Raw genomic sequence first — 16497 nt, forward strand, 5'->3', positions numbered from 1 at the left:
AAGACAGAGTGGACGTGGCAGTCATTCATGTGGAACTGTGATGTCGACACCAGTGTCGATTTTGTGGTGTCAACAGCCGAAAATGATGAGTTGGTCAATGGCTCATAGCTGTCATAATGATTCCTATAATGAGAAAGGGAAGAGGGATTAGACATCAACTCCCACTGAGTGACACAAATGGATCAGTTGGCTCCCATGTGTACTTCCTGCTTTCTTACAGGACATAATCTTTCCATAATCCTTGTTTATGTCTCTAGAGTCTCGACTGATTCCAGTAAATCCTATGACCATTACAAAACATTACAGTATGCAATATTAATGTGTAGATTTAATCTATTTGTGCTTTTTGTATGGGGTAAATAAACATGTTTATTTCTGTGATGTGTTTGACATGCTACTCCCAGTCACTGTGCTACTGATGGGTGCAGCCAGCAGTGGTAAAGCTTGGCTTAGCACTGCCTCCTCCTGGTAGAAACAAGAAATACACTTCTGTCTCTGTTTCTCATCCTTCTCACTCTCTCTCTCTCTGCTTCTTGGCATTACTAATGATACAACTGTGCAGTTTGGGCTCTCCCATTCCTGAATATCTCCCCTCTATCTCTCTTTATTGTTGCTGCTCTAGAGAGCCACCAGATGCAATGGTTGTGTGAGTGGGCAGCACTTTGTGCTCTTTGGCAGGGCTTTACATGCATGCACGCAGGCACGCGCGCACACAAACACACACACAGACAGCATGTACTCACACACTTGGCACGCATGGTTCTGTGAGTGGACAGAGCTGTCAGGGCTTCAAGCACACACACACACACACACACACACACACACACACACACACACACACACACACACACACACACACACACACACACACACACACACACACACACACACACACACACACACACACACACACACACACACAGTGCTTGTTCTGCTATTTCAGTCTTATCATCAAGTTATCTTTATTGTAGTCTCATCCACCAGCCGGCTCTCTCTGTCTCTCTGTCTCTCTGTCTCTCTGTCTCTCTCTCCGTTTCTCTCTCTCTCTGTCTCTCTGTCTCTCTCTCCGTTTCTCTCTCTCTCTGTCTCTCTGTCTCTCTCTCCATTTCTCTCTCTCTATCTCTCTGTCACCAGTAATTCCAGCCTGGGTACGAGGTTATGTATTGTAGCAAGGTCAGGGGAACTACGTACCATAAAAGTAGCCAACCTGCTGATCCCTCTGCCATAGTTATACATTAATAAAGACCATTACTACCAGGTCATAAACAATGTCACAGAGATGAAAGATATTCACCCCGAAGTCAGTTACCTTAGAACATTAGGTCAATGTGTGAGGCTGTGAAGCATACAGCATGTCCATGCGCTTGATCTTACAGTGTAACTTGTGGTACAATAGTAGGCTATACTGTCTGTTGGACCAGAACTCATCTGGTATATATTCATCTATTAACAAGTCCATATTACATATTATTAGGCCTTCAAAGGAAAAACATTCAGTTGAATAACTGAGTCTGAGCTGTCTACAGTCAAGTAAGAGAGAAGGATCTGTTCCATTTAACAATGAATTCTACTCCGAAATGAACATTCCGTTAGCAGGGTTCTGTTCCGTGATTCTGCCAGTTTGAAAAGATCACTATAAGGACTCGGACACTAGTCCTGCAATAGCACAACAATTGCACAAATTGTGGTTGGTTGTTCATCAACTTAGACAGGAAAGTTTCAGAAAAACCTTGTTCTTTAGTCTAGGATTAAGGATGTCATAAACGAGTGGACTCTGGGACACTGTGTCGTTTAGCTTTGAAGGGTAAATGAGCTGGGTCAGCAAGGGCAGACAAGGGCAGAAGGAGTTACTTTTAAAAGTGAACGAGAGGTGTGGTGAAACCAAAGTTGTTGTTTATTCATCGATAGCCGACAGCAGGAAACAGATCCTCAAGGTGAGTGTCATTCAAGGGTAGAGACTTGAACTCACATGCAGGCATTGTGGGTACACACAAACATGCACACAAGTAGACATAATCTAACAGCACAAACTGGCCACAACGGTGTCCATAGTGCTTTTGGCTGTACATCCAGAAGGGGGCATCTGTGAGTAACTGAGTGCAGCGAAAAACAACTCTGTAGTTACTACTGTAGATGGCCATGCTAGAAAGAACTAAAGTTACGATTTTGTCCGAACTAATGTGTAACTACGTACATTTTTGGTACTCAATTTAGAGTTAGGGTTAAGGTTTGGGTAATGGTTAAGGTTAGGGGTAGCGGTGAAAGGGACTATGTGGTTGTAATGTTCCGTTGTTTCTACCGTGATCAGATAGTAACAACTAAGCCACACCCTTCCTCATTTTATGATGCAGTGATCGTGTGAGTCGACTAGGGGGTGCAATAGAGACCCCTTTGTTCAACTGTCACAAAGTGCACCACAGATAAAGGAGTCAGATGTCTCACCGGATGTATAAATCTGAAGCATCCATTTAGAACCTCCACTCACTACGTTTTGTAGACTTGACCATTTGCCACAGTTTCAAATGTTTTTGTTGTTTAGGAATGCAAAAATCACACTTTAAAAGCACAAAACACACTTTAGAGAAAAGGAATTTCCTAACGGAAATATGCAAATGCTTGCAAACACGTGCCAATATGATCTTGCTAGCTCGGGCTTGGCTCTGCTCACCTTCTTGGTTGTTCTGTCCAATATGCTTAATTTTCTCACATTAGAAACGACGCCGATGAGATATATTGGGTTAGTTGCCAGTATCTTTGGTATACCATGCAATGCCAGGTACGGTAAAGGCCTGTAGGGTGTCTATGGTGTCAGGCACATTCAAATCATTCAAAAGAAAACCACTGCTTTATTACAACTAAATTCTATGTGTGACAGTTTTACAATTCTGTTAAAAAGACAGCGTTCACTCTCACAACATGTACACAACTGAAGCCTTGGTCTCTGTAGAAATATATACATACAACATACTGTTACATACATTCAACACAAAATCAACATTGATTTAAGTTGCAGAAAATAAACATGTAAAACGATAGATTATTTACATTCCAATTCGACAGCACTGGGTAAAAATTGCCTTTACTATTATTGATTATGAAAGGTAAGGCAGTGAGTGATCTTGCAATCACATCACACAGTTTAAGATTGTCATTGCAAAGTTTGCTAGTACTGCAGTAAACTTGTTCTCACATAGGTTAAGAAAAAACAGAGATATACACAGAGATACACACTGGCAGAGTAGAAGTGTGAGAAGGCTTTAAAGGCACATGGCTTTAGTTTGAGCAGTTGCACTTTACCAACTGCATATGTCTACATAAGCACAAACTTTAAATGAAGTATTTTTGCAAACTACTGTATTTCATGTAACAACGGGTATGTTTATATGCATTCAATAATATGATTCGTGTTAATACTCTGATTAATATTATAGTTTGTTTATAACGTTTACATGCTTTGCGAGAAGAACGATTTCCTCTACAATCCGGTGGACAGGTTATATTCAGGCAACCTGAAAATCACCAATCAACATAAACGTTCTATCACATCGATCATATCATTTTGGGAAGCCTATCTGATTCAGAGTTTGGACATACTATATAAAGTTTGCATGTGAAATCTATGCATACTTTCAGATTTTCCAAACTCACTTCACCTGTGCCAGAAAAGGAGGCTTGCGCTGCTCGTGATAGCACATGTGCAGATCAAAAACGCCACTGGAACTCAGATTGTGTTTACATGCCATTAATACACCACTGGAACTCAGATGAATGTGTTTACATGCCATTAATACACCACTGGAACTCAGATTGTGTTTACATGCCATTAATACACCACTGGAAGTGAGATTAATGTGTTTACATGCCATTAATACACCACTGGAAGCGAGATTAATGTGTTTACATGCCATTAATACACCACTGGAAGTGAGATTAATGTGTTTACATGCCATTAATACACCACTGGAAGCGAGATTAATGTGTTTACATGCCATTAATACACCCCTGGAAGTGAGATTAGGATGTTTACTTGCCATTAATACGCCACTGGAACTCAGATTAGGGTGTTTACATGCCATTAATACACCACTGGAACTCATATTAATGTGTTTACATGCCATTAATACACCACTGGAAGTGAGATTAATGTGTTTACATGCCATTAACACACCACTGGAACTCATATTAATGTGTTTACATGCCATTAACACACCACTGGAAGTGAGATTAATGTGTTTACATGCCATTAACACACCACTGGAAGTGAGATTAATGTGTTTACATGCCATTAACACACCACTGGAACTCAATTGTGCGCTGCCCCATGGGTCTCCCGGGTGCAGCTAGCTGCGACAGAGCCTGGACTCAAACCAGGATCTCTAGTGGCACAGCTAGCCTTAGACCACTGCACCACTCGGGAGGCATGTAAAACTTGTAGTGTACTCAAGGCTTAAAAGGGCTTCTGAAGTTTGTAATTTCGACTTTGAAACTTCTGACTTGATTCTCCTGTACAAAAAATAAATAAATGTTTGATTATAATCCATATAAAAAAAAATCCTTTCTGCAGGACTATTTTCCTGCAGTAACAAACTCAGTTTAGCTCAAATTAAGATCCTACATCTGTAACTCAAATGTACCTCTATTTCTCAGATCGGGATGTAACATTCTTTTAATGGGTACAATAAAGTGGTAGATTGTTCCTTTTGTCATCGAATGCTCATTGTCTAGATATTTGTTTCTCTTCATCCACAGTGATCCTCTGGCCCACAGATCCACAGCTGAAACACATCAGTAAGAACAAGAGTTCAACACACTGGTAGAGTTGGCCTAAATTGGTTCACAATTAAGAGAATGAGGTGGATGCAGTATATATTATTTTACAGTCAAACTTACCGTCCTACAGTACTGAATTATTTACTGAACCATCTTTATGATAATTTTCCCTCGCCAAGGCTTCCTCTGCAAAATAACAAACAAAACAGGATAGTTGGAGTGCTCGAAGTCCCATTGCCATCGCTAGATAGAGCTACCACCATATTGCTAACACCTAAATATAATCCTGTTTATGCCATTAAGCAAACTCATTTATCCAAAGCGACTTACTGTACAGTCATGCATGCATACATTTTTCATTTGGGTGAGCCAGGAGGTTAAAGTTATATTCCTAACTCCTAATTGGTCCCTTCAGATCAAACATAGAAGTGGAAGATGCTGGGCTTCATACCTTCCTTCCCCTGCCCCTCTTCAGCTGCGGTTGTGTTAACAGCACAGTAGGAGACACCTGAGGAAACGCAGAGAAGAAACACATCGACTACAGCCCCTCTATAAAGCATCTAGAAACATCTATATAAGTCTATAAACGATCAATAAATTAGCTTAAAAGCACAATAATTGATATCAAATAAAAAATTATGTCTGCTTTGTAATTTTACACTCAGTACTTGGTGCAATACTTTAGACTTCCCATCTATGATGGAATAGACTAATCAAGTTTTTCAGATATATACATGATGATGTCTTTGTGTGAGATTGTTTGTGTTACTTGTTCGTTGGTGATGCGCCATACTGGTTTGTTTTTCCGGGAACAGAGGAATAAATACATGTAGATTGATTAGGGAATGAAAACCAGGTGTGAGGGGAACAAGACAAAACAAATGGATACATGAAACATGGAGCATTGTCAGGTACCTACAGTAGCGGAGTCGAGGAGCGTGTCCAGGAGCACATGGATTTGATTCAACATCTCGTCATCGCTATGGACCTCATAGTTCAGATGATGGATCACTGGGAGAGACAAGGAGGTTCTCCAGTACCTCCTCCAGTACAACAGGAGTCCTCACTAACCGTCCCCCCTGTACCCGGTTCCAGTGGGATGCGTCTCGCCCTTCCCGGAGAGTATGATGGAACGGCGGCATGGTGCCAGGGCTTCCTGCTACAGCTGGACCTCTACCTGGGCACCGTCTATCCAGCTCCTCCGGGAAGGGAGAGGGTGGCCGCCCTCGTCTCGTACCTCTCAGGGGAAGCTCTGGAGTGGGCCAACGCCGTATGGTGATCGATAAACTCACACAAACGCTTGGATTGCTTTCGCTGTAAAGCATATTTTCAAAATCTGACACGACAGGTGGATTAACAACAAGCTAAGCTGTGTTTTGCTATATTGCACTTGTGATTTCATGAAAATTAAATATGTTTAGTCATTTTATTTGAATATGGCGCGCTGCAATTCAGCGGGTGTTGATGAAATTAACCCCGCTAACGGGATGGGGTGCATCAGGAAGTTAACGCCTACAGCTGCTAAATATACACAATATAACTTAACACATTCTTTAATATGCTAATTTTACCAGCCAATTTCCCTAGCTCCTCCTTTCATTAAACCGACTTCTTGATGCACCCATCCCGTTAGCGGGATCATTTTCGTCAACATCCGCTTAAATGCAGAGCGCCAAATTCAAAAATACTAAAAATATTTAATTTTCATGAAATCACAAGTGCAATATAGCAAAACACAGCTTAGCTTAGCTTGTCCACCTGGCGTGTCAGATTTCAAAAAAGCTTTTCAGCGAAAGCATACCAAGCGTTTATGTAAGGACATCTCTCTCAGCAGACAAAACATTACAAACAGCTAGGAGCAAAGTAGATTGGTCACAAAAGTCAGAAAAGCAATAAAATGAATCACTTACCTTTGATGATCTTCGGATGTTTGCACTCACGAGACTCCCAGTTACACAATAAATGTTCCTTTTGTTCCATAAAGATAATTTTTATATCCAAAATACCTCCATTTGGTTTGAGCGTTATGTTCAGAAATCCAAATGCTCGAGCGGTCACGATGGGGCAGACGAAAATTCCAAATAGTATCCGTAAAGTTCGTAGAAACATGTCCAACGTTTTTTTATAATCAATCCTCAGGTTGTTTTTACAATATATAATCGATAATATTTCAACCGGACTGTAGTTTCTTCAATAGGAGAGAGAGAGAAATGTCTGCTCCAAGCAGTTGCGCATGCAAAACGCTGCTGGCACCCAGCCATCCAATGGCGCGATGTGATCTTTCTCGCTCATTTTTTCAAAATAAAATCCTAAGACTATGTCTAAAGACTGTTCACACAATGTGGAAGCCATAGGAAAAGGAATCTAGTTGATATCCCTTTAAATGGAGCAAAGGCATGCAATGGAACAGAGAGCTTTCAGGAAAAACAGCACTTCCGGGTTTGATTTTCCTCAGGTTTTTGCCTGCAATATCAGTTCTGTTATACTCACAGACAATATTTTGACTGTTTTGGAAACTTAGTGTTTTCTATCCTAATCTGACAATTATATGCATATTCTAGATTCTGGACCTGAGAAATAGGCTGTTTCATTTGGGTTCCTTTTTCCATCCAAACATCAAAATACCGCCCCCTACACTCAAGAGGTTAAATCGGTGTACAGTCAGTTTGATGCAACAACACCACAATTGAAGATGGCGAGAAGGAACTTCCATATCCGCTGCAAACAGACCCTAAACGGCTGCACTCGGCTTCTGCTCTCCGATAATCCTGGACTTGATGCTGTTCAGTCCACGTTAACAAGGTTGATTTAAAAAAAATACTCTAGCAACCTGCACAGACAGCTGTGTGTTATGTGTTAGGCTATTAGTTGGTTGTGTTGTACTTACCAGTACCCAGTGTTCGGCAGGACGCGGCAGGACGAGGAATCTGGAGCTCAGGATGTAAACAAACATTGCGGCGCCCAGTTCCCGGTTGCGTCTGTATAAGTTAAGATTCCGAAGTACTCCGGTAAGGCGGCTTGGGAAGCTTTTCATGCTCAGTTTGAACTGTTAGCTCATTTTAGGGGGTGGTCGGATGAAGAAAGAGCACTGCAGTTGGCTTTATGCCTCACGGATGATGCTCTGGCCTGTTTGATATTGATTAGCCCGAGGACAGACGTGATTATGGTGCTTTAGTAGGAGCACTGAGGAGGCGCTGTGGACAGTGTGTACAGCCCGGGCTGCTGTGCCCCGAACTGAGCAATAGACGGAGGCAACCTGGAGTGCCTCTACGGGTGCTAGCTAATAACATTGAGAGCCTCTCTCGGGGGGGGGGGGGATATGCTAGCACGGGACCAGTTCATACAGGTTCTCTCTCCTACGGAGCTGCGCATACAGACCCAGCTGGCTCTTCCGGAGTTATTGATGATAGCCTTGGAGATGGCTTTGGAGAGGGAGCTGGTGTGGGCTTTCAGCTTGGGCGTTGGTAGGGGTGCAGGGAGACAGACCCTCTGTGCGGGCTGGGGGGCAGAGCAGCCCAGATCTGGAAAAGCCTGCATGGGTGGCTAAAATGACTCTCCCCAGAGGCCAGAGCCAAAACTGCGTTCTCCACTAACAGAGGACACTGGCAGTTCAAGGTCCTGTACTTTGGCCTGTGCAACGCTCCAGTTACTTTTGAGTGTTTGATGGACAGGGTGCTGGATGGCATCCCACGACAGCAGTGTCTGGCATACCTCGGTGACATCCTGGCCCATGGCAGCTCCTTCCAGTCAGCCCTGGTGGCGCTACGGCGTGTGCTGGAGAGGGTGGCTGGCGCAGGTCTGAAGCTCCACCCCGAGAAGTGCCACTTCATGAGTAGAGAGATGTTCTTCTTGGGCCACCGAGTGGGAAAGGAGGGGATCGGCACCATGGAGAACAAGGTTGGGGCTGTCAGAGACTGGCCCACCCCCACCGGCCAGCGTCAGCTGAAGAGCTTCCTGGGCCTGGCCTCGTACTACAGGAGGTTTGTACGGGGCTTCTCAAGCGTCGCTGCTCCCCTGAACCTCATGCTGCCGAAGGACAAGGACTTCACTTGGACAGTGGAGTGTGACGAGGCCTTCACCACCCTCAAAAGTGCACTGATCGAGGCCCCCGTGCTCACCCCCCCTGACCTCACCTTGCCCTTTATCCTGGACACAGACGCGAGCAATGTTGGTATGGGTGGGGTGCTGGCCCAGGTGGTGCCAGAGGGGGAGAGAGTGGTGGCGTACTTCAGCAAAACATTTGACAAACATGAGCGCCGCTACTATGTCACCCAGCGGGAGCTCCTGGCTGTTGTGGCTTCCGTCAAACACTTCAAGTACTACCTACCATTTACTGTAAGGACTGACCACTCTGCTCTCCAGTGGCTCATGTCTTTCAGAGAGCCAGAGGGGCAGGTGGCTTGCTGGTTGGAGGATCTTCCGCCGTATGACTTCACAGTGGTGCACAGGGCAGGGGCATGCCACTCCAACCCCGACGCCATGTCCCATTGGCCCTGTACTGCAGACGGCTGCCGCCACTGTGAGCGGAGAGAGGGACGGGAGAGAGCGCTGTGTGCAGAGGAGGGGTTCTGTGCCACAATGTGTCGGGCGAGCGGGCCTGTCTGCTGTGAGCTGCAGACTGTCGACGTGGCTGAATGGGGGCAGCAGCAGGGATGGAACACAGACCTACAGCCAGTTCTACAGTGGGTAGAGGCGCAGGTGAGGCCACCATGGGAAGAGGTGACAGCACTCTCACTCATGACCAAAGGGTTGTGGTCAAAGTTTGAGAGACTGTGGCTGGCTGATGGCGTGCTACAGCGGGCATGGAAGGAGTCAGCCCACCCCCCCATGAGAGCAGAGGTGGCAGGTGGTGGTCCCAAAAGCATTGCGGAAACTGTGCTCCAGAGTACTCATGGGAGGGTGGGGACTGGTCACAAAAACTCTCTGCCGCCTCCGTCAGGGCTTTTACTGGGGGCAGCACAAGAGTGATGTGGAGGACTTTTGCCGCCGCTGTGACAACTGCACAGCGAGAAAGGGCCCCCCAGGCCGCTCTCATGCTCAGCTCCAACAGTTCCCAGTGGGGACTCCCATGGGACTCCCCCCCGACCCCCACCACAAAGTCCTATTAGTTGGTTGTGTTGTACTTACCAGTACCCAGTGTTCGCGGGAGCCGACATGCCAATCAACCTGCTATCTGCCAATCACGGGAATGCCTGGAATGTTCTGATGCCGGGCATCCTGGTGGTTGGCGGAGTGGCGTGGAGGGGGGTTGGGCAGGGGGATGGAGCATTGGAAGTTAAGACTAGGATAAGGAATTGTTCTCTCTCTTACGTCTGGGATTCACAAGAGAAGGTCGCGGTTGGTTTGTGTAGTGTTTTTCATTTATTTGGCGTGGGCTACGGCCAAACAGTTTGAGCACATTTAAGGGCTCTGGGTGCAGAGACGCAGAGTGAGGGACATCATGCTTCGTGTTAACCCGAGGGCGGCTGCCCTCAAAGCCATGTCGCAGAGGCCGCATAGAAGATCATACCGTGTTGCTGGACCAAACTCGTTATGGCACCTTGATGGAAACCACAAACTGATAAGGTAGATGTATCTTTGTGATAGACACAATTATCTATATCACTGGTGAGAAGTTGTACATTGTAACATCTCAAATTGTTCATTAACAACTAACAGTTCAGTAAGCAATGGCCCTTGATACCATATGTCACTCATGTGGATAATAATTGTTTTATTGTGTTTCTGCTATTTCTGTGATTGCTAGAATATCTTCATCATGAAATTAACAAACATGCTTATATTGAGGACATACGGAGGCTTAAACAGTTGGAGCAAAGTATTTGTGCCTAAGTGTGAACAACAGGAATGTGGTTATTTTTCCAATTGAAGTAGATATTGTAATCACACATCTTTCAGGAAAGGAAACAGTCTAGAACAACCCCTTGTTGTAGCCTTTAGAGGGTTAACGGAAGTACTTATAGTTGTGATCCGCTGTAGACTGTTTATTAACGCTGTTCCACATTTTGGATGTTAATGTAATATTTGGTCTGCTGCTTAGTTAAATACCGCAGGAACCTGATGCAGCATTTAAGTGGTAAAGGAGGATGGTGATGTTTGTATATTTAATGTGTCTTCAGCTTTTGTATCAACCAGTACATGGTGGCGTTGATGGGTACAGCAGTCTTGTTGTTCCTCCGTGCTTCCAGCAACAATCGCAGCAGTACTGTAATGGATTGCTTCATGAATGCTGTCTCCAGATATGGCGTTCCCTCCAGAGTTAGGACGGACCATGGAGGAGAAAACAACACTGTCTCCAGATATGGCGTTCCCTCTAGAGTTAGAACGGACCATGGAGGAGAAAACAACACTGTCTCCAGATATGGCGTTCCCTCCAGAGTTAGGACGGACCATGGAGGAGAAAACAACACTGTCTCCAGAAATGGCGTTCCCTCCAGAGTTAGAACGGACCATGGAGGAGAAAACAACACTGTCTCCAGATATGGCGTTCCCTCTAGAGTTAGAACGGACCATGGAGGAGTAAACAACACTGTCTCCAGATATGGCGTTCCCTCCAGAGTTAGAACGGACCATGGAGGAGAAAACAACACTGTCTCCAGATATGGCGTTCCCTCCAGAGTTAGAACGGACCATGGAGGAGAAAACAACACTGTCTCCAGATATGGCGTTCCCTCCAGAGTTAGGACGGACCATGGAGGAGAAAACAACACTGTCTCCAGATATGGCGTTCCCTCCAGAGTTAGGACGGACCATGGAGGAGAAAACAACACTGTCTCCAGATATGGCGTTCCCTCCAGAGTTAGGACGGACCATGGAGGAGAAAACAACACTGTCTCCAGATATGGCGTTCCCTCCAGAGTTAGAACGGACCATGGAGGAGAAAACAACACTATCTCCAGAAATGGCGTTCCCTCCAGAGTTAGGACGGACCATGGAGGAGAAAACAACACTGTCTCCAGATATGGCGTTCCCTCTAGAGTTAGAACGGACCATGGAGGAGAAAACAACACTGTCTCCAGAAATGGCGTTCCCTCTAGAGTTAGAACGGACCATGGAGGAGAAAACAACACTGTCTCCAGATATGGCGTTCCCTCCAGAGTTAGAACGGACCATGGAGGAGAAAACAACACTGTCTCCAGATATGGCGTTCCCTCCAGAGTTAGAACGGACCATGGAGGAGAAAACAACACTGTCTCCAGATATGGCGTTCCCTCCAGAGTTAGGACGGACCATGGAGGAGAAAACAACACTGTCTCCAGATATGGCGTTCCCTCCAGAGTTAGGACGGACCATGGAGGAGAAAACAACACTGTCTCCAGATATGGCGTTCCCTCCAGAGTTAGAACGGACCATGGAGGAGAAAACAACACTGTCTCCAGATATGGCGTTCCCTCCAGAGTTAGAACGGACCATGGAGGAGAAAACAACACTGTCTCCAGATATGGCGTTCCCTCCAGAGTTAGGACGGACCATGGAGGAGAAAACAACACTGTCTCCAGATATGGCGTTCTCTCCAGAGTTAGGACGGACCATGGAGGAGAAAACAACACTGTCTCCAGATATGGCGTTCCCTCTAGAGTTAGAACGGACCATGGAGGAGAAAACAACACTGTCTCCAGATATGGCGTTCCCTCCAGAGTTAGGACGGACCATGGAGGAGAAAACAACACTGTCTCCAGATATGGCGTTCCCTCCAGAGTTAGAACGGACCATGGAGGAGAAAACAACACTGTCTCCAGATATGGCATTCCCTCCAGAGTTAGAACGGACCATGGAGGAGAAAACAACACTGTCTCCAGAAATGGCGTTCCCTCCAGAGTTAGAACGGACCATGGAGGAGTAAACACTGTCTGCTTGTTGAATGTAATACATATTGAAAATATTATTAAAAAAATAAGAGCTACATGCATCCTTAAAATGTCTTCTTGACCTACACATTGATTACATTCTATATTGAGCGATGCATGAGGCTACATTTATTTTCTGTAAATCATTTTCAGAACGCAATCACATTATGTTTGACAGCTTTATTCCTTTCTCCATGTTTTTGAAATGTATAATCCTTTAAATGACCTTTTACAGACTACTTCTACAAACGAGGCTACACTTGTGGCAGCACCTATTCCTGTGCCTCCCCCCATCTTCTGCACCACTTCTTGTGGCCTCCCTCCACCTATACCACTTCCTGTGGCCTCCCCTCCACCATTCCCCGAGGCTTATCGTCCACCTTCACCACTCTCCTGTTGATGTTGGTGATGACAGTGAGTAAGTCATCCCTGTAAATAATTCAATGTCTTGTTATTGCAGATGAATTGTAAATAATTCAATGTCTAGTTATTACAGATTAATTGTGGGAAGTATCTGAGCTTTGTTATTCTGAATGTTTCTTTTAGTGTTGACCTCCAAACACTGCTGAAGTTAATGAGATGCCAACCAAATTAACGTGATGAGGGACAACATTTATGATTGTGCAATGAGAGGCTTTAAGAGAGTCCGCTTCAATCTGGAGGCAAAAATAGACGTGGTTTTTAGGGATGCTGATGGAAAAGGGGCAGCTGATGAGGGTGGTCCCTCAAGAGAATTTCTCCAGCTGCTAATGAGTGCCATCCATTCCTCTGCAATATTTGAGGGACCTGATTGGCAAAAATGTCTTTCTTGCAACTCTCAAGGTGAGTTACACTTTTACACCAACAAAGACACGTTTGTTTATGGCAATATATGACTTGAGTAAGACATTTGATTTTTGAATGTAATGTGTCCTTTATTTACTGTTTGTCTTCTGTGTGACAGCACTCTATGATGACGTATACAAGCAGGTGGGCCGCATGATTGCTGTCTGTCTGGTACATGGGGGTGTAGAGCTAAAATTTTTTCAGAGAGGCTATACAGGCAAGGGTGTGGCCTACAACCTCCTGTGCCAGAACTGAAAGAAATTGCAGAATAGGACTTCAGAAAGAAGTTGGAGAAGGTAAGTAACTTTATACTGTGATGGATGTTATGTTACTGTTAATTTGCACTAAGTTTGAAAAAAAAATGGGTTGTATTTCATGAATACTTTTCCACATGGATCTGGTTTCCTTTTGTTGGCAGTCAATCTTATTTTTATTTTTTTGAATTTTACCTCATTTTTCTCCGCAATTTCATGGTACCCAATTGTTTTTAGTAGCTACTATCTTGTCTCATCGCTACAACTCCCTTTCGGGCTCGGGGGAGACGAAGGTTGAAAGTCATGCGCCCTCCGATACACAACCCAACCAAGCCGCACTGCTTCTTAAACACAGCGCGCATCCAACCCTGAAGCCAGCCGCACCAATGTGTTGGAGGAAACACTGTGCATCTGGCAACCTTGGTTAGCGTGCACTGCGCCCGGCCCGCCACAGGAGTCGCTGGTGCGTGATGAGACAAGGATATCCCTACCGGCCAACCCCTCCCTAACCCGGACGACGCTAGGCCAATTGTGCGTCGCCCCACGGACCTCCCGGTCACGGCCGGTTACGACAGAGCCTGGACGCGAACCCAGATTCTCTGGTGGCACAGCTTAACCACTGCGCAACCCAGGAGGCCCAGTCAATCTTTTTAAGGGTAGTGATAATCAGTTTATTGTTTTGCTAATTTGTCCCAAAACACAGTTCAATTAACAATCTAATATCCAGTTAGCACAAACTGTTGACGAGGCACAGGAAGCGGTCATGCTGGGTCCAGTGCATTTGTACACTGGAGAGTGATGCCCTGGTGGACTCAGCCACAAAGTTCTACTTAGAAAGCAGGATATGGGATGCTCTTGAGCAGTGAGTTTCCATATATCTAAGGAATCTCAAGTTTAGTTAAATTCTTCAGGGCAAATTCATTTAACTTTTTTACTTTATAGATTCAAAGAGGGTCTGGAGTGTCTAGGTCTCCTGCTTTACATGAATAGACACTCAACCCTCTTCAAAGAGGTTTTCATCTATGCTGAGAAACCTCTTTTGGCCGAAGACATAGCTTCTCTCTTCAAAGCAGAGCGCTCCCCACCTGGTACCAATCAAAGAGCAATAGAGAGAAGTCATTTGTTTCTGGAGGTGGAAGGTTAGATGCAAAACCATGATCATTGAAGTAACACGGCCAACACTAGTAGAATATCACTTAATCACTCTCAAGCCAAGAGGCTTCTAAACAGATTCTACCACCAAGCCATAAGACTACTGAACATCTAAGCAAATGGCTACCCAGTCTATTTGCTGCTACTCTATCTATGCATAGTCACTTTAATTTCTCTACCTACATGGATATATATTGACTCGACTAACCGGAGCCCCCGCACATTCTCTGTACCGGTATCCTCTGTATATATATTGACTCGACTAACCGGAGCCCCCGCACATTCTCTGTACCGGTATCCTCTGTATATATATTGACTCGACTAACCGGAGCCCCCGCACATTCTCTGTACCGGTATCCTCTGTATATATATTGACTCGACTAACCGGAGCCCCCGCACATTCTCTGTACCGGTATCCTCTGTATATATATTGACTCGACTAACTGGAGCCCCCGCACATTCTCTGTACCGGTTTCCTCTGTATATACAGAGCCTTGCGAAAGTATTCGGCCCCCTTGAACTTTGCGACCTTTTGCCACATTTCAGGCTTCAAACATAAATATATAAAACTGTATTTTTTTGTGAAGAATCAACAACAAGTGGGACACAATCATGAAGTGCAACGACATTTATTGGATATTTGAAACTTTTTTAACAAATCAAAAACTGAAAAATTGGGCGTGCAAAATTATTCAGCCCCCTTAAGTTAATACTTTGTAGCGCCACCTTTTGCTGCGAATACAGCTGTAAGTCGCTTGGCGTATGTCTCTATCAGTTTTGCACATCGAGAGACTGAAATTTTTTCCCATTCCTCCTTGCAAAACAGCTCGAGCTCAGTGAGGTTGGATGGAGAGCATTTGTGAACAGCAGTTTTCAGTTCTTTCCACAGATTCTTGATTGGATTCAGGTCTGGACTTTGACTTGGCCATTCTAACACCTGGATATGTTTATTTTTGAACCATTCCATTGTAGATTTTGCTTTATGTTTTGGATCATTGTCTTGTTGGAAGACAAATCTCCGTCCCAGTCTCAGGTCTTTTGTAGACTCCATCAGGTTTTCTTCCAGAATGGTCCTGTATTTGGCTCCATCCATCTTCCCATCAATTTTAACCATCTTCCCTGTCCCTGCTGAAGAAAAGCAGGCCCAAACCATGATGCTGCCACCACCATGTTTGACAGTGGGGATGGTGTGTTCAGCTGTGTTGCTTTTACGCCAAACATAACGTTTTGCATTGTTGCCAAAAAGTTCAATTTTGGTTTCATCTGACCAGAGCACCTTCTTCCACATGTTTGGTGTGTCTCCCAGGTGGCTTGTGGCAAACTTTAAACAACACTTTTTATGGATATCTTTAAGAAATGGCTTTCTTCTTGCCACTCTTCCATAAAGACCAGATTTGTACAATATACGACTGATTGTTGTCCTATGGACAGAGTCTCCCACCTCAGCTGTAGATCTCTGCAGTTCATCCAGAGTGATCATGGGCCTCTTGGCTGCATCTCTGATCAGTCTTCTCCTTGTATGAGCTGAAAGTTTAGAGGGACGGCCAGGTCTTGGTAGATTTGCAGTGGTCTGATACGCCTTCCATTTCAATATTATCGCTTGCACAGTGCTCCTTGGGATGTTTAAAGCTTGGGAAATCTTTTTGTAT

The sequence above is a fragment of the Oncorhynchus mykiss genome, chromosome 7 (assembly GCF_013265735.2).
Source record: "Oncorhynchus mykiss isolate Arlee chromosome 7, USDA_OmykA_1.1, whole genome shotgun sequence".
In the NCBI taxonomy this organism is placed as follows: domain Eukaryota; kingdom Metazoa; phylum Chordata; class Actinopteri; order Salmoniformes; family Salmonidae; genus Oncorhynchus; species Oncorhynchus mykiss.